Source organism: Cetorhinus maximus, chromosome 3 (assembly GCF_964194155.1).
Source record: "Cetorhinus maximus chromosome 3, sCetMax3.hap1.1, whole genome shotgun sequence".
Classification (NCBI taxonomy): domain Eukaryota; kingdom Metazoa; phylum Chordata; class Chondrichthyes; order Lamniformes; family Cetorhinidae; genus Cetorhinus; species Cetorhinus maximus.
Genome location: NC_135881.1, coordinates 188,518,939 through 188,538,157, shown reverse-complemented (window position 1 = coordinate 188,538,157; position 19,219 = coordinate 188,518,939). Strand labels below are relative to the sequence as shown.

At 43.6% G+C, this 19,219-nt stretch overlaps 1 protein-coding gene across 7 annotated transcripts in view; it reads right to left on the bottom strand.

Annotated features, from left to right (window-relative positions):
* plekhg4b (pleckstrin homology domain containing, family G (with RhoGef domain) member 4B) overlaps positions 1-19,219 on the bottom strand; it is a 332,728-nt gene that overhangs the window by 167,783 nt on the left and 145,726 nt on the right. The gene's annotated exons all lie outside the window — the stretch shown is intronic.

The following is a 19,219-nucleotide window of genomic DNA, read 5'->3' as shown; positions in this document are numbered from 1 at the left end:
TTCAATTTATATCTAATTTCTATTTGAAAATTGCTATCGAATCTGCTTCCACCAGCCTTTCAAATACATTACAGGTTTTTTGTCTTTTTTCTGAACATTTTTTTAGGCTTTTTTTCTAACTTCTTTCCTGACTTTTTTCTCACTTTGACTTTTTTTCTGGGCTTTTTCACTTGTTTTTGAATTTTTTCTGACTTTTTAAACTTTTTTTCTGATCGCACAGAGGAATTTCTCTTGATCTCCTCTCTGGTTTATTTTTTTCAACTATCTAACTCCCTTTGCTGAGTTAAGTTAAGTATACTGTTGTGAACCATTTTCCACACTGCCTTCAGTGTAGAAACTGGAAGTGACCGGAGCCTCCCACTCTATGAACATTCCCAGACAGTTGGTGAAGCATGTGTTACATTCTGCCCTATTACAGCTCCAAACTATCTCATTTCTTGATGAAGTGGCAGTGATTTACGAGTTGAAATACTATAGTGCAGAGTTAGAACGCAGCACACCTGTGAAATCAGATGGTTCTCGGAGAAACATGTGCCAGCCTGAGCCCTGGGATCATTTACTCAATGTGCACTATTGTTACATGCCCACTGGCATGTTTCATCTGACTAATGTACCTTGGCCCACTCGTAAGATGTTTGATCATTAACAAACATAAAGTTAATCTCAATTTTATAGGTGATTAAAGCCGTTGAGTTTATTTGATCTGTTAAAATGATTGGAAACGCAGTTGACCATGGCAGCAATGGAGGATGTTGTCTAAGATTCCTGTCAATCTGCAATGTGCACCTCGGTTAGAAAAAGGCCAGAAAAAGGATATTGGCCCACTTTAGATTTGCCTGAAAAGGTCCAAAAACCTGGGCCCGGACATTTGCAGAGTCGGACTGACTCCAGAGCCAATCAAAAATGGCAGGCGGGACCCGATTCTGCAACTCCCACCCCTGTTCCCAGCAACGGTTATTTTCACCGGCACGGGATAAGGGTGTGGGTATCAAGCCCACATCCTGCATTCCTGACCTGACTGGCACAGCCGCGTGGGTAGGTATCTCATTGCCCGCACCCGCAATTTTCGTGCGGATGACCTATCCTCTCCATGACTTGTTGTTCACAGCCTCTTAGAGGAATTGTGAACTATAGTCTGGATTCAAAAACCTTTTGAAAGGCAAGTTCATATGATCTTACCCATGACCCTCATGCCCCTTCCATGCCCCATGCCACTTCCATACCCCTTCCATGATCTCCATGTCCCCTTCATATCCTTCATTCCCTCCTCCAAGGCCTCCATGCCCTTCATTCAACTTCCATGTCGCCTCCACACCAATTCACCCAGTATGCACCATGTACAGAACCAATGAGCCATATAATAACAATGACAAGTGTTGAGAAAAAACACCATTCAGAAAACTTCTTTGAAAAAATCTGCTGCTCCTACAACACCATAAATTGTCAATCAGAGAGGGCAATTATATTATCAGTAACAGAAACTTTAACCACTTCACCCCTCAAAATGTTGTCCAAATAAACATTCAAACTCTGACAAAAGATGTCACAGAAAAAGATAACCAATTATAAACAATAAATATGTAAATGAAGTAAAATAAACATTCCATTCTATGGTCAAAACAGAACCCCCCGCCCTAACCCTGAGCTAATGTATTTGTGAGTCTTGGAACTCAACCAAGCATTCACGATGAGCACAGGTGTAGAACCCAGATGCCAGGCCATCTGTTTCTACTGAACCAGTTCCCAGATGGCCTACTATGAATGTTTGGATGAGATGTTAAATTGAGGCCCCATGAGCCCTCTCAGGTACAAGATTCCATGGCATTATTCAAAGAGCAGAAGAATTCTCCCTCAACCAACAGTACTGAAAAACAGGTCTTTATCACAGTACTGTTTGTGGGACCATGCTGTGCACAGATTGGCTGCCACATTTCCCACATTAAAATTGTGATTTTGCTTCGGATGTAATTAACTGGCTGTAAAGTGTTTTGGGACACCCTGAGGTCATGACAAGGGCTACATAAATGCAAGTCTTTCTTTCTTTCTTAGTTTGGAATATGAAGTGGCAGAGATGATATAGATCTTATGGGTGCATCTCCAACCAATGCTAGTCAAAACACATGGGAAAGCTGACAACTGAATCCGTCACCCATACACACTGTAGTTATTAAAAATAGAATACAATGTTAAATCAGCGCATAGGGAACAACACTCTTGCATCGGTAACAAATATTTGACATAAAGGCCTTGGTATTTCAATTGTAACATGAACAAAAACAACAACTTGTTTTCATATAGTACCTTTAAAATACTAAAGTGTGCCAAGAATCTTCACTTGATTGTTACCAAACAAAATGTACACGGAGCCACATAAATAGATTGTAGGACAGGTGCTCAAACTCTAGGCCAAAGGTGTAGGTTTTAAGCATCTTAGAGGAGAGAACAGTAGAGAGAGAGAGAGAAAGAAAGAGAGAGAGGAGGAATTCTAGAATGTAGGGTCGAGGGAGATGAAGGCACAACTGCCAATAGTGGGTCAAAAGAAGTGGTGGAGACCAGAGTTGGACACAACCATCTTGAGGAATTTAGGTTATAAAGACAGGGAGGGCAAGCTAGAGGGATTTGAACATGAGGATGACAATTTAAAAAATGGAGTGTTAGTGGACTTGTTCACTTCACTGAATTACTGTTGATGTTACAAGGATAAAATCTAGGCCATACAGTAAGTGCATAAATAAACATAAGGATGCGTACAAGAAAAATTTCCCCTATCATATTGCTGCTTTACACCATTCAATCTGCAGCTGTCTAATTGAGTGTTCAGCTCACATTACAACACAATCTCTGCAAAATTGCAGCCTGTCCTAGAAACAGGTTTGAATAACTAGAATTAGGGAGTTTAAAGGTCACAGGGTGTTATGGTGGTGTTGGTGGGAAGGGGGGTTATAAGGGTTCAGGAGAATGGGGAAATAATGGAAGCTATGTTTTATTTTTATTTTCCTCCCTTTGTATCTCCTCTCATAAACAAGCTGACTTCTGCTGAGATACAGTTACACAGCTCTCGCTACTTCACCTAAATGGTCACACTTCACGTACTCCATTCAATTACATAAGGCATCATAACTGAGCCCAATCTTATTCTCACAATCTGCATTCAATTACATTCCAACATGACTCACAAAGTCATACACTGACACGCCAGAGAAGGAGACCATTTGGCCCATCATGCCTGTTCTAGCTCTTTGAAAGAGCTATCCTATCAGTCCCACCTTACTGTTTCCCCATAGCTCTGCAGAGCAATCAAGAATGGGAACCCTGACAGTTTTCTCCCCAACCTTAGCACAAGGGCAGTAAGGGCCTATTACTTCAGTGTGCCCACTCCAACTCTGGCCAAAAACAGTGAACGCCTTCCAAACCAGGGATCAAACTTGACATGTCCGTTTTCCCATTGCAGCACACCAAGCGTATTCACCACGTCATAGACTGCGGAGAACTCAACATATTACGGTGTAGCAAACTAACCAACAGGCATAGAAACACTGCAGGATTTAAATCCATAAATTTAAAAAGAGCTGAATGACCAAGGGTTAATGAAAACTTTCTGGTGTTCTTATTGCATTTTGCAAATAAATTTGCTTTAAAATGTTAGTCTGTCAAATTGCTGGATTGTGACTAATTCTTTTTGTATCTATGTCGGAGTGGCTTTGTGATAAGTATTCCCAGCTCTGAGTTGCAAGGGTATGGATTCATTGTCTGCTCCAGGCAGACCCTGTGGGCTCCAGTCTCTGAACACTGGGTTGCTATCCAATGTGGTACATGGAGTGACCCTCCTTCCCCACCTGCTCCCCACACCACACTCTCCCCAACCAATCCCCTTCGTATCTAGTCTTTACCATCTGGTAGGGAAGTGTGAGCCACATACAAAGGGTCTCTGTTACAGAAACAACCCAGAGCATGGCGGGGTAAACCAGCAGAAGGGATGTGTTGACTGTGTACCATTAGGCTTTGAAGAGAAAAAGGTGAATGCTGTTGTGATATGATGTGTATAGCATTTACCTTTAAGGAAGCATATCCTAAGCTACTGACAATCACATCACTTTAACAGGATATAGTGTATTAGTCCCATGCCTTATAGGCAATTATTTAAATCTGTTTTCACAGAATGTGGGCATTGCTGGCTAGGCCAGCATTTTTATTGCCCATCCCTAATGGCCCTTGAGAATGTGCTGGTGAGCCACCTTCTTGAACCGCTGCAGTCTTTGTGGTGTAGGTACACCCACAGTGCTATTAGGGAGGGAGTTGCAGGATTTTGACCCAGCAACAGTGAAGGAACAACGATATAGTTCCCAGTCAGGCTGGTGTGTAGCTTCAAGGGGAACTTCCAGGTGGTGGTGTTCCCATGTACCTGCTGCCCTTGTCCTTCTAGATGGTAGAGGTTGCAGGTTTGGAAGGTCATGTCGAAGGAGCTTTGGCGAGTTGGGAAGCAGCAGGGTAGCGATCAGATGTACCATACTTAATCTCCCAGTTAACATTTATATATGTAGTCTTATCTTCAAATAAAGAGCCCACATTATTGTTGCACCAATCCTTGTGTATCATCGGTACGTTTATGTCAAATAGAGAACAACTTAACAAATGCAAGAGGTTGCTCTTAATCCAATATTAGTACTGCGTTGTCAGCTGGTCATTTTAGCAGTTTGCGATTCTGGTACAAGGTTTGGGTGCCGATATACACAGTGCACCATCTGTTACTTACATTGCAGCAAGAGTGCACTTTCAGAATGAAACTATTATGAGCCTTAGAAAATGGTACAAGAGAACATGAAAAAGGAGCAGCTGTCCTTTACTTGACCATGCAGCTCTTCCACACCTCTATCAGCACAAGCAAAACTATAATTAAATGAACTTTGCAATCTTCAAGGCATTTAAGCAAAGCTCCAGCCGAGTAAAAAAATGCATGCTGAGACAAGCTATCCTTATACTCAATTTATCCCAAAATATCACAGCTAATGATGATGTCAACAGGCAGAGGGAGCAGTGCACCCTCAGCACACCATGTACATTAAAGACCATACCCATGTCAGACAAAGGAGCAAACAGCCAAGCATTAAACTGTTCAACATTCAGTCCAAAAGAGACAAACTCTTTGGTTATTCTGCTGGATGAAAAGATCCTGACACAACATCCAACTGCACCCAATTGGAATTTTGTTTTTGGAAACCATCTGCCAATAAAATTCAGCACAAATTAGAGAAGAAAGTAAAGAACTTATATTTATACAGCACCTTTCATAACCTCAGAACATCCCAAAGCACTTCATACAACAACATCTTGTATTTATATGGAACCTTTAATGTAATAAAATGTCCCAGGAGCATTATAAAACAAAATATGGCAATGGGCCATGCAATGAGATATTCAGCCAGATGATCAAAAGCTTGGTCAAAGAGGTAGTTTTAAGAAATATCTTCAAGTGGGAAAGCGAGGGAGAGAGACAGAGGTGTAGGGAGGGTATTCCAAAGCTTGGGTCCTAGGCAGCTGAAGAATTGGCCACCAAAGGTGGAATGATTAAAATTGAAGGGGACTGTTGGCACTCAGAGCTGACCAATCTGCTGTAATTATGGGCACAAGTTCGAAAGCTTGACTTGACTCCTGGCCTTACTCTATCAGTATGGCACTTTCATTTCTTGTACTAACCATCCCTGAGACCTGAAGATGATGATAATTTAAGCCAAATGTATTGAACTGTGGGTGGTTTTGCACTGGGATGGTGCTGGCACTACCCCACCTCAGTTAGGCCCTTTACAACTTGCAGAGAGTAGACAATCTACCTGGGCTGAGCATGAACCAGCGCCCAACAATGTAAGGGCTGTTGTGAGATTCACAATGCAACCACTACTTGGATGTAATGCTTTGCAGGTGGCCATTGTAATGATACAAAAGTTCAAAAAGGCAGAAGATTTGTTTTTGAAAACTCCCACATCCTTATTGTATGAAGGTATTGTTAACCATTTTTTCAGTTCTAAATGTTTTACACTTTCTAAAGTTCATGTCAGCATGGAATTTGCTCTTCATTCAGAATTAAAGGGAACAGCAGTAACGTGAGTGAGTAGTTTCAAGCCCACATTTCAACCTATAGATTTGTTTAGTAAAGAGACTGCACATGGACAGTCATATTTCAACACAAAATTGCTGTTCAGCTTGACGCAGGGCTTAAAATCATTCTAGTTTAGTTGCTTTGTGCGATGTCAACTTAATAAAACTTAAAAGCTATTCTCGCACCTGGATCCTCGCTGGCTTTGCAGCCTGCTGATCCTGTTTACAGAATGCATGGTTTGGTTCATCAAGAGACTCCAGGCCGTATATTCCTAGCCCCAGGGTGACAGACTGGGAAGCAGGGAAGCGTGGTGGCAGGGAACCTGGAACATAGCTGGGAGCCACATCGGGATGGCTCCCTGACCCAGTCCTGCTGTCAGGGAAGTTTCCCAGTGGTGGGAGCGGCTGCTGGCTAAACAGAGACGGGCAGCCAATTTAAATATTTAAGGACCCTCTCTCCGGCTGTGTGGGGAGCCATTGGAACTGGAGGCATTGTGGCTCAAAGAGCGGTCCGTGGGCAGGGAAGGCTGCCTCTGTGCTCCCAATGAGCTATCCGAAGGGACCTGCCTGCCTAGCCCCTCCGATTTGTTTTTCTTTACTCATCTCTGCACCCTCTTGATCCTCGAGCTGGCTCAGCAGTGCGCACCACTCTTGGTAGGGCTGGCAAGTCTCTTGAGTTGCCAGTGCTCTTATTGGGCCAACAGCATCGAGACCCCGCCCGCTGTCCTTAATTAGAACCATAGAACCACAGAACACTACATCACAGAAAACAGGCCATTCGGCCCTTCTAGTCTGTGCCGAAATAGCCAATTAGGAGCTTGCCTCCGGTAAAGTTGCTCAGCTGGTCCCGCAGCTGGTGAGAGTGGGCTCGGGACCCTCACTTCATCCTGAAGCAGGGGTCCCAAAGCTCATGGTAAAATCCGACCCTTCAGGCACCAAACGAAAGTGTGAGTATAACTTGTAAATACAGAAATTAATCTTTGGCCATAGGCCTTAGAGAGATTCTCACTGCAGGTTCCTTCTGAACGTAAAGCAAAATGCTGCAGGTGCTGGAAATTAGAAATAAAAAGAGCAAAACATTGGAAACATGCAGCAGGTCAAGTGGCATCTGAGAGGACAGAGAGGTAGGGAAGGTAGGGTCAAAGTTTCAAGTTGATGGGCTTTTATCAGAACCCATTTGTGAGCGAAGTCAGCAAATGTTACTGAGCACAAAAACTACGGGCTGGATTTTACATGGCCCTGCCAGGCGTGTTTTCGGTGGGTGGGGGTGGTGGGTGCAAGTTGTGCAATAGGTTGGGTGGCTAGCCCACCACCTTCCCACTCTGATCCAACATCCATAATGCACTAGGTGGGCGGGCACCAAAATGAACAGGCTGCCCGCCATACGTAAATAAATAATTAACGGTCAATTTAGGTTGTTCAGAAGCTTATTGACCAGGATAATGCCCATGCCATAATGCGATTACTCTGAGCAGGCAGACAGCAGTGAGCAGACCGTTTTTATGTGGCCTAGATGAAAAAAGGCACGAAGGAAAGGGGGCACCCCAGTCAGGGAGTGCCCTGCGTACATCAGGCACCCCCCCCTACAAGATATCACCCTTTCTTCCTTGCTGCCAGCCCTCCAAAACCTGGTTCCCCACCCTCAACTCCCCCATCCCTGGGCTCTCAGATCCCTCCCCGGAAAAGCCCGGGGCTTACCTGGTTCTGGAAGCCAAGCATCTTCTCCGTTCTCCTTCTTCAGTGCCCACTACTGAGCTCGAGAGCTGCCAGGACTTCAGAGTTGCTGGTCAATCGAATTGGTCAGCAGCTGTTGAGGGCGGGACTTCCTCTCACTGAGGGGCATAGGTCGCACTCTTGCCTTGTTTAGCCCACTCCGAGTGTGTTATGGCTGCCAGGCAGGCTTCTTTCTGGCATGTTGCCTGCCAGCTGACTTTGCTTCCAATCCTTTGAAAAATCCAGTCCAATATTCCTGTACGTGTGGTTGAATCTGTTTGAAGTCAGCCATGGCTCAATGGTAATACTCTTGTCTCTGAGTCAGAAGATTATTGGTTCAAGATCCATTCTGGATACTTGAGTGCAGAATCTAGGCTGATACCCCAATACAAAGGAGTGTTGCACTTTGAAGGTGCCATCTTTCAGATGACACTAAACATCCCAACCTCCTCTCAGATGGATGTAAGAGATCCCATTATAGTATTCAAAGTGCAGGAAAATTTTCTCTGGTGTCTGAGCCAATATTTATCCCTCAAGCAACATAGTAAAACAAGTTATCTGGTCATTTTCATATTGCTGTTTATGGAACCTTGCCTGAATGCAAACTAGCTGCCTCGTTTCCTATATTAAACAGTGAAAATACTTTTAAAAAGTACTTCATTGGCTGTATTGGATCCATGTCCCAAGGTCATGAAAGACACTATACAAATGTATGTTCTTTCTTTCTTTCCTATCATATGTTTAGATCCCAACAGACAAAAGCTCTATTCACATCAGGATTTTAGGTAAGGTCAGGTATATCTAATACACAGGTCATTTTAGTGCTGTACTATAATTGTTATTAACAGGGACAATGTGGAACATGTGACAGAATTACAATAACAAAGACTTTCAATAAAATTACAAGTGTGAGAAGCCTTCACTGTTTGAAAGCATTCTCCAAAATAATGCTCATCTTCCCTACCTTGACAGAGATGCAGTGCAGCAAGTCAAGTGAAATTGTTGCCTCCGGAGGTTTTACAATCCACCTAAAATTTCTGAGGGAACTTTCCTATTTCTTAGCCAAAGGTGATTTGGGTCTTTCAGGCTTCCTACAATGGCTGCTGAAGCAATTGCTTTCACCATCTGATTTTGCCCCGGTCACTGGTGAAAGGAACAACAGCTGAAAGAATGACTCACAGCAACTGCAGTGTGCAGTCTCTCTCTGCAATGTACAGGGAGCAGGCTCCAGAGTGCTGGGGAATGTGAGGTAAACAACTCTGCACCAATAGACTATTGAGAAAGCAATGGCTCTTTCAGAGACATGTTTGAAAGCAGCGTTGCAATGTTGACAGACTGAAAACTACAAGCCTCTGAGTCTGCTGCGCTCCTCCAATTCTGGCTTCTTGCACATACCTGATTTCTATCGCCCACTATTGGCATCCGTGCCTTCAGCTGTCAATAGGCTCTAATCTCTGGAATTCTGTCCCTAAACCTCTCCACCTCTTCATCTTTCTTTATTCCCTTAAGACGCTCATTAGAAACTGCCTCTTTGAACAAGCTTTTGATCATCGGTCCTATAATATCCCTTTATGTGACTTGGTGTCAAATATTGTCTGATAACACACCTCGGGATGTTTAATTACATTGAAAGGCCAATATAAATGCAAGTTGCTGTTGTAGACACTAAATTCAATTGCCTGCTCCTCACAACATCTGTGGCCCATGCCACATCTGGTGTTATAAGTGCTGCACATTGTCAAAAGAAAACAGGCAACCTATCAACACCCTTGAGTAATCCAAAACCAACCGGAGAACTTCACTGGGTGATGCCCAGTTGTTATCACCGGCAGAGAGACCCAAATATCCTACAGGCAAGACTTGTGGCTTGCTTCCAGATTGGCTCCTGACAGTTAATGATAGTTTGCTTTCAGAACACTCAGCCTGGTATCAATAGCAGAATTTACAGGGTCCTTCTGAAAAGGAAAAACCAAACGATAGCTTCCGACTGTGAGAGTCAGATTCCACTATTTACATTCAACTGAAACTTTGCACGATTAAACTTGCTGGGACTTGATGACAGGCCCTTTGCAAATGCTCCTAATAAGCCAAACTAATGGTCAGTGGAAATATACACAGCCTGGCTGACCACATTTGACACCATATGACCCAGGAGCAGGAGCTCCCTCTGTAGCCCAACAGCTGGATAAACAAATGGCTAAGAAAATGACTTAGGTCCCAGCTCTTTGAGGACAGTCCCAACATATCAATGATTCACCATTGTAATGCAGCTGGGCAGAAACAAGCTGTGCTCTGACAGGTCTTACAGTAGCCCTCCTTAGCTTGATAAGTAGTTTTTACTGCATTTCCATGGGAGGGTATACAGCCAGTGGGACGATCACTAATAGCACTAAGCAGAATGGCATGCGGTGTAGCACCATAAATCATAGGGTGTAATATTACACCATTCCCCCACCACCCTGCCCCACCCCACCCTGGGAGGTAGCTGGTGAGGGGGTATAAAGTTGGGCATCATGGCAGCGGTGCCCTCCAATGCTGGTGAAATCCCAAGGGCGAAGGGAGGTGGCTAGCTTGCTCGTTGGCCAATTGAGTACCTCAATGGCCACTTATGGTCTTTCACCTGCTGCCGCTGGTATTTCATCCACAGTGGTGGATGCCAGGACTGAGTGTCAAGGTCACCATGTAAAACTTGGCAGCTTTGTTGCCAGCTAGGTTGTCACTGCTGGGAGCAGAGAGCTGCTGGCCATTTTATTGACCATCAGCTCTCAGAATCAGAGCTTCCTCCCCTGTGGGGACAGAGGTCCCGCCCAGAGGCAATTAACAGGCACATGGTCCTTAAATAGCTGTGGGGCAATTAGTAACGTGGAAGCTGACTCGCCCCAGACTTTTAAGCTGGGGGCAGGGTCACCATCATCACGTAAAATTCCCCCGTAGAATCTCCCAGCATAGAAGAAGGCCATTCAGCCCATTGTGCCTGTGTCAGCTCTTCAAAAGCGCTTTCCATTAGTCCCAGGCCCCCACTCTTCCCCAATTTCCCTGAAAATTAGTGGCGCTTAGCGTTATCAGAGTCATGTCGCCGGAGCAGTGTTTGCTCCTAAACTGTGTTAACGCCACAGGTTCCTGATGCATGGTTCTTGTATAGTCACTACATACCCCAGAGAAAACCTGTCACCTTCCCTGAGGGGCAGAGGGCAAGAAATCAGGGATATTTTTTCCCACTGGCACTATCATAACTTTTGAGCAATATTAAAGTTAGGTTTTGAAGCTTAGCAGCCCCTTTACGTGTCAGTTGATAACAGCCTCTAAACTGGCAGTAGTACTGTCCGGAATAAGAGGCCAGCCCATCCAAAGTTAGCAGATGTTAATGTGTTTTCACTTTACCTTTTGGCTAAGGAATTAGTTACTGATTTCATGTTGACAGTTTTATTGGATGAAAGTAAAGAATGAAACACAGAGTATAGGGCGACCAACATAAGGCCCATCAGTTCGAAGCAGCAGATCTTATAAACACAAGGTTAAGAAACTGGTATCATGTATGAGACCATACTAGAGTATGAGGATTCTCAACTGGACCAGCCATAAAAATATTGTTGCTACCTAAGCAGGTCAAAGGCTGGTTATTCTGCAGTGTGTGGCTCATCTCTTGACTCCCCAAAGACTCTCCATTAAGGTGGGAAAATTTTCACCTGCCTGGATGAATGCACTTTTAAAAATATTCAAGACTCCTGAGACTACCCAATCAGTTTGATCTGCAGCCCACCCTATCATTAACATGCAATCCCTCCACCACCAACACACTGTGGCTACACTATCCATTGGATGCACTGCAACAACTTGCCAAGGGTTATTTGACAACATCTCCCAAATCCACTACCTAGGAGGTCAAGGCCAACTGGTGCAGGGCAACACCATTACGAAGTCACACACCATGCTGAATTAGCAATATTTCAATGACTCAAATTCCTGGAATGCCCTGTTGACCAGCACAATGGGAGGGAGGACCTTCACCATACAGACTGCAGCAGATCAAGAAGAGGCTCGCCACCAACAATGATAAACAATGATAAGATTGTCCAAAAAATACCAGCCTTGCAAGCAACATCCATATCCCAGGAAAGAATCTTAAAACATTGGAATTACTTGTATTAACACTAATTAAAGGTAGGACAATGGCATTAACAATGACAAAATGGAACTGTAAATCTCACAGCAAGCTAGAAAATAAATTAAAGGGTGCGAGCTCAAGCTTGGTAGTAAGGATTTTGGCACCAAGATGCAGGCTCCATTTTGGGGGAAGGGAGGAGATAATTTGCAAGTGACTCAGGCATTGCCTACTTGTTTTATTCATTGCTCTCTTGATAGGCCCTGCAATAACCACACTCAGGATGAAAAAGTGTTAAGAATAGAGTAGATGATAATAATAGATAATAATAGGATACATAGGGAGTGTTTCCGCTGGTGGGAGGTCCATAGCCAGTAGGCACAGATAACTTGCAAAAAAAATAGACAGGTGGAGATGAGGGGAATTCGTTTTTTTTCAAATGAGATATTATGATCTGGAATTCACCACCTGAAAGTGAGCAGGAGCAGATTCGATCGTAACTTTCAAAAGGCAATTGGATAAATACCTGAAAAGACAACATTTGCAGGCATATAGGGAAAAAGCAGAGGGGCGAGATGAATTGGTTGCTCTTTCAGTGATCCAGTGCAGGCACAATGGGCTGAATGGCATCTTTCTGTACTATATGACTTCATAAACATAAAAGATTCCACTTGCCAAGGTTTATAATAGTAAATAATCAATACAAGTATGTAAAATAAATGCCCATATTATTGAAATTAATAGATGCATAATTGAGTTGTTTACGTCTATGAAAATAATGTGCAAACAACACCCAGGCACATCCACACCCAACACGTTGAGCTCTAAGCACACCTCATTGGTCCAATCTCAGCCACAAAAGAGCAGTCCTGGAAAAGACATCCACACTGCAAAACCACATTTTTCATACAACAACTCATTGCTAAAGCTTATCACTGTTCTAATATAAAAGCAAAATACTGCAGATGCTAGAAATCTAGAACACAAACAAAAATACCTGGAAAAAATCAGCAGGTCTGACAGTATCTGCGGAGAGGGATACAATTGACGTTTCGAGTCTGTATGACCCTTCAGCAGAACCAAGACATATAGAAATGAGATGAAATATAAGCTGGTAGAAGGGGGTGGGACAGGAGAGCTCGATAGGGGGCCAGAGATAGGTGGAGGCCAAGAAGAGACTGCCAAAGATGTCATAGACAAAAGGACAAAGGGGTGTTGACGGTGGTGATATTATCTAAAGGATGTGCTAATGAGGACATTAAGGGAAGCAAACTAGTGGCAGATGGCCCTAGTGCGGGTGGGGTGGGGGGAAGCGATCGAAATGGGCTAAAAGGTGGAGATGAAACAATAGACCAAAATACATTTAAAAATAGGAGGGAAAAGAAAAAAATATAGTTGTAAAAAAAATTATAAATTATTGGAAAAGGGGGGGATCTGAAAGGGGGTGTGTTCTGTTGAGGGCCTATCTGTTACAGCAGGGCTGCTTTATAGAAAGGGGGAGGATGGAGAGCGTGAAGGAAATATCATGGATGGATATTGTGCTTTGCTGTAGAAAGCTGCTAATTAGTGAACTACATCTCATCCTCGTCTTCAAATCCCTCCATGGCCTCAGCCCTAACCTCCTCCACATCTATAACCCTTTAAGAACGCTGCATTCCTCCAACTTTGGATTCTGGTACATACCCCACCTCCTTTGCTCTATGATTGGTGGCGGTGCCATCTGAGACTTAACTCTAGAATTCCCTCCCTAAACCTCTTTGCCTTCCCTTTTAAGTCACTCCTTAAAAGCCTAGTGCTTTGGGTTACCCATCCTAATACTTTCTTATGTGGCTCAGTGTCAAATTAACACCTGTGAAGCACATTGGGAAGTTTTGCTACATTAAAGGTGCTGTCTAAATACAAGATGTTGTATTGGAGCATTTATGGATAAGGCCTAGGCCTCATTTCAAACAGGCCTCAGGCCACTATCTTTGGACATTCTTTCCATAGAGGTGACTGGCACAATTTGAATTTATCCCCCAAATCTTCAAACTAACAGTCTTGTCTGCCTATATTGGTGGATGGTAACAATTACATGGGCACCAATCAAGGAGCAGGAGGCTTCTCCCTGTTTCAGGAATATTTTGCATGGCTGAGACTAAATCAACAAGCTCTATAATAGACCTCAAAGTGTTGAACCAGGATTCATCTCAATGTTTTTACCAACACCCCTCCAGTCAACTAACACCACCCAAAACAGATGAACTGAACATTTGCCTGATTGCTGTCTGTGGGATCATGCTGTGCACCAATTGACAGCCCTCAAAGTATCTGCTGTGCATGTGAAGCACAATATGACATTTCCAGGGAGTGTAATGATGTGCTATAGAAATGTAAGCCTTTCTTCAGTCTATGTGGTTCAGACCAAACCCACACTGTGCATTCACGTAGGTTGCTAAAAATTAAGGGATCTGAAAGTAAACTTCACTGAATCCAAAACTATTCCCTACTAATACATTTAGCATTTAATAGCTGTTGTTGGTTGACAGATGGATAAGAGTGGAACTCATGAAATATTTATGCTATTTAATGAGGGATTAAAGATAATAAGCCTGTGATTTTAAATCTGTCCAAGTGGGTTATCAGTGAGTTCATATATCTCTGATACAGGTGATTCTTTGAGTGGTGCTGCAAGGTAATACTGTGGTGCTGTACTCAGTGCATTTAAGTATTTGGTCCTTCACAGCTGGTGAAACAAACAATGGAATATAACAGGAAGGAACAGAAGTAGGCCTTTCAGCTCTTCGAGCTTCTTTTGTCGTTCAGCTAGATAATGGCTGATCTGTATCTTAACTGAATCTACCTGCCTCGGTTCTGTAACCTTTAATACCCGTACTTATAACAAAAATCTATCAATCTCAGTTTTGAAATTTTCTAATGACCCCCAGCCTCAATAGCATTTTGGGGGAGGGAGTTCCAGATATCCATTACTCTTTGCAGGAAGAAGTGCTTCCATTATATCACCACACCCCTGCGCCCCACACCCAATCTCCAACCAACCCCACCCCCCACAACCACTACCCTTAATAGACTGGCTCTAATTTTAAGGTTACGGCCCCTTGTTCTGAATTCCCCTCACCATAGGAAATAGATTCCCTATCTGCCCTATCAAATAACATGAAACTGGGAATGAATTACAAATTTTAATTAATTGCCCAATTAAAATGATAGCCAAATGTGGTGTACACCGATTCGATATTCCTTGAATTAAAAGTCGTTAAAACATTTTTGAAGGCAAGCTTAAAGCAGAAAATAGTCCTCTTCAATATAACCTAAATGATTATGTCATTCCTTTAATATTGATGGAGATTCCAAATTTCTTCCACTGCCTTTGGCATAGAGAACTTACATTTCTCTAGCGCCTCATAATGACCTAAATGAAGTCCTTTTGAAGCACAGCCACTGTTGTCATGTAGGAAACTGTAAACAATATACTGCAGTACTTCAGGCCATGGACTGCTAGTTTGAACACTAAACCACACCTTGATTGCAAAGTTTTTTGTCATATTTTCTTTGAACAAGTGACTGCCAGAAAATGTTGCTGGAGAGGCCTCCTGTGGTCCCTTTAAGATGCCTCAACACTTGAGATATGTAATTAGCTCATGCTGTGCCTGCTTCACCCATTATTCCTTGAATACTTGAATTCTGGTCACCCATTTAAAAGTCTACCAGAAAGTTAATTCAGGCAGGCAAACAGCCACAAAAGATCCCTGACAAGAGCAGTGTCAGTCGCCTATTTTCCCAAGTGAGAACTAGGGCGGCCAGCAGTTGAAAGTTGAATGCGACATTATTAATATCACATCATGTAGCAGACTTAGAAACCCAACATACAGAGGAGAAAAAAATCACAATGAGAGATAATTCAAGGCTTCAAGATGTAAGAAAGAACATGCTTTGCACACATTCAACCACAGAATTATTCCACATGATCTTCTGTTGTGTGTGTGGCCTTTGCAAGACTTCTTTGTCATAAGTCTTTCTGTAACCAACTGGGCCTCTCTCAAACCTTTGACAACGTTGTGTAATTCACAAGTCCCATATTTGCTTAAAGTCTTGTTCCCCTGATTTATTATCCACTCATGTATTATATATGAAAATGTTTTTTCTCTTTGGCAAACAGTTTTCCATTACTCCCACATACAGTTAAATCAAACTTAGTCACATGTCAGCCTTACACTTAGTGCTTGTTTGCATAGTTTGAATCTTGGGCTGCAACACCTGTAATCTGGCTCTGTGTTAAAAATCTCTTAACCTGTGCACTCAATTGCACCCAGGTTACCGTTAGCAATTTCTCTTTTAAAAGCATTTTTACATTGCTGTTTGTTTAGTTCAGTCACCGGGAGATTGCTTCCCACATTTACTCTGCTCAGTTCAGCAGTGCGAAGGCAGAAAGCTTTTTTTATGGGCGTAATCTCCTTGAATGCAAATTAAGCAAGTGTCGACATATAAACATCTTTATCAAACAGTAAACTGAAAGTAACTCTACCTGCAGATCTGCAGAAAACAGAACAATGAAGCAACATACCTATGTTGACGAATTTGGACAGGGTGGCGGGGGAAGAAAGGCTTCAAAGTGATCATTTAAATTAAATCAGGTGTGCGACAGCTTTTGGTATGAATGGGAGCTTGTCAGAACACACTGGATTCTACACAATAAACAGAGTGCAGACCAAAATCAAAGTATGCAAATCCTGGAAAGTTTGCACTGTCGGAAGTTTCAAACAAGACTGCAAACCCTTCAACATTTATTGGAGCCCACGGTGCCTGTAAAAAGAAGTGTGTCTCACCAGGAAACAGTTAATGTTACATCCAGCATTTGCCATAGCAGCAGGGCTGACACCATCGGTAAATTAAATGAGTCAAGAGATGGTATGCATTGTGCCCAGAGCAGCGCAGTAACGTGAAGGGCATTTTGAGGCCCCCTGGATTATGCATTGCTGCCCTGTATAGATCTTGTGATGCAGTGAGTGGTGTCCCTTATTCTGAGCCAGAAGCCTGGCCTTGGTGTGAGTCCCACCCCAGGACTTGATGGCCACGGAAGGTGCATTCATAACACAGCCAAACAGGTTGAGTATCAACCTGCTAATCCTTCCAACACACACCAATGGCCGGCAGCAGGAGCTGAAGAGATTCCTGCATGGTCAGCCATGTGATTGATCAAGAAATCTGGAGCCTCTACCATCACTATCTATAATTCCAGGCTACAACATGCACGTAAAAGTGTATGTTGCCAGAGCAACTCAGACTCCCTGAGTCAACTGTAACACACACCACCACAGATCTTGTCTAGCTCCTGGCCTGAAATATAGGGCAGGATTTTCGGCTCATCGGGCGGGCACTGCAGGCAACCCCCCCAACCGCACCTCCCGCCACCCCCTCCCACGATCGGCCCCCAGCAGCGATTTCACGTTAGCTCGTGAATTAACAGCCAGCCAGCGTGAAGTACACGCTGAAAGGCTCAGCACTGCCGGGGTGGGGGGCGGGAAGAGGCCGAATGCTGAAGTCAGTGCAGGCGCAGGGCAGGGAGCTGCCTCAGGGAGCTGAAGAATTTTACAATCAAAAATAAAGATTTGGAAATTCTGAAAAAAGCATCCCCACATAGGACTCACTCACATGAACATATATATAATAAAAATTCTGTCAAAACATTTTTCTTCATTAATGTCATCCGCCCGTGGATGAGGTTTCCTCAAAAACGCAAAGGCTGCCTGGCCAATTCGCCCACCCGCCAACCGTAAGGTTGGGCGGGGAGTGAAAATCTCTTAATTAATACTTTAATGGCCTTAATAGGCCTCTTAATTGTTGATGGGCGCGCTGCCGACGCTCATGCGTGCCCGCCGACCGAAATATTGCGCAAGTGCGTGATGACGTCAGGGCGCTCTCCGGTTGTCATCGCACGCTATTTTACACCCGATCGGTTCGGGCGCGCGCCCATCCACGGGACGTAAAATTCTGCCCATAAGCTTTGCCACTGGCAAAGGGAGTGTATTGGCTGGCACTGGCAACTAGCAGGCACAGAATTGGTTGGATACAAGGCAATTCACCAGTTGAATACAAAGACAATCCCCAATAAGGCTGAAAAAATACAGAAATATAGAAAATAAATATTAAAATACAGAACCTTGTCTCAAAAGAGATGATAAAGAGAGGACATGAGATGTGCTCCAGCGTTGAGGCAAATATTGTCTGTCCGCAGTTGGCTTTGAGAAGGCGGTGAATAAACCCAAATGAATGATGGAGCAGGCTTGAGGGGCTAAATGACCTACTCCTATTCCTAAGGGGGTGATTGGCCTCCTCCTGTGTCTACACAGACTTGAGGGGCTGTGCTTTCTCTTCCTGTGCCTATATCAGGCTCAAAGTGCTGAATGGTCTCCACATGTGCCTATGTGGACCAACATTCATGTGCCAGCTTCTGCCTAACTCCTTTCCCCCCAGTGGAGAACTTGCACACCCATGAAAACCTAGTCTTATGATAGTCATAAAGAAGATACATTACACTGTAGATGTGACTATTCCAATGGCCTCATGCTGAGAATACCACCTTCCACGCCCATAAACTTGAGCTCATCCAAAGCTCTGTTGCCTATTTCCTAGCTCATGCCAAGTTCTGTTCATCCATCAACCCCTTGCTCGCTGACTTATATTAGCTCCCAGACCATCAATGTTTCAATGTCAAAATTCTCATAATTGCCTCCATGGCCTCACACTTCACTATTTCTGTAACCTCCACAATCTTCCAAGGCCTCTGTGCTCCATGGTCTCTTGTGCATCACTGACTTCCTTTGCTCCACCATAAGCAACCATGCCTTCGGCTACCTAAGGTCCGAAGCTCTGGAATTGCCTTCTAAATCCAACTCAATTTCCTCCTTTATGAGTCATCTTAAATCCTACTGCAGCACTGACCAAACTTTTGGTCACCTGCCTTAATATCTCTCTACGTGGTTTAACTTCTCCTTCTACTTTGGTTGTGTCGGCATCACAGACTATTATCCGCATTCTGCCAACATTATCTGATAATGAAATAAACACAGGAAGTGCAGGAAGATCTCAACAGGTTTAGCAGCATCTGTGGAAAGCGGAAGAGAGTTAACGTTTCGAGTGCAATATGACTCTTCTTTGGAACTCCAGCACTTTCTGTTTTTATTTCAGATCGCCAGCATCCACAGTATTTAGCTTTTCTTGTGCTTTTATAATCTGATAATGAAGCTCCTTGGGATGCTTTGCTACATTAAAGGCGCTATATAAATGCAAGTTGTTATTGCTTCATACATG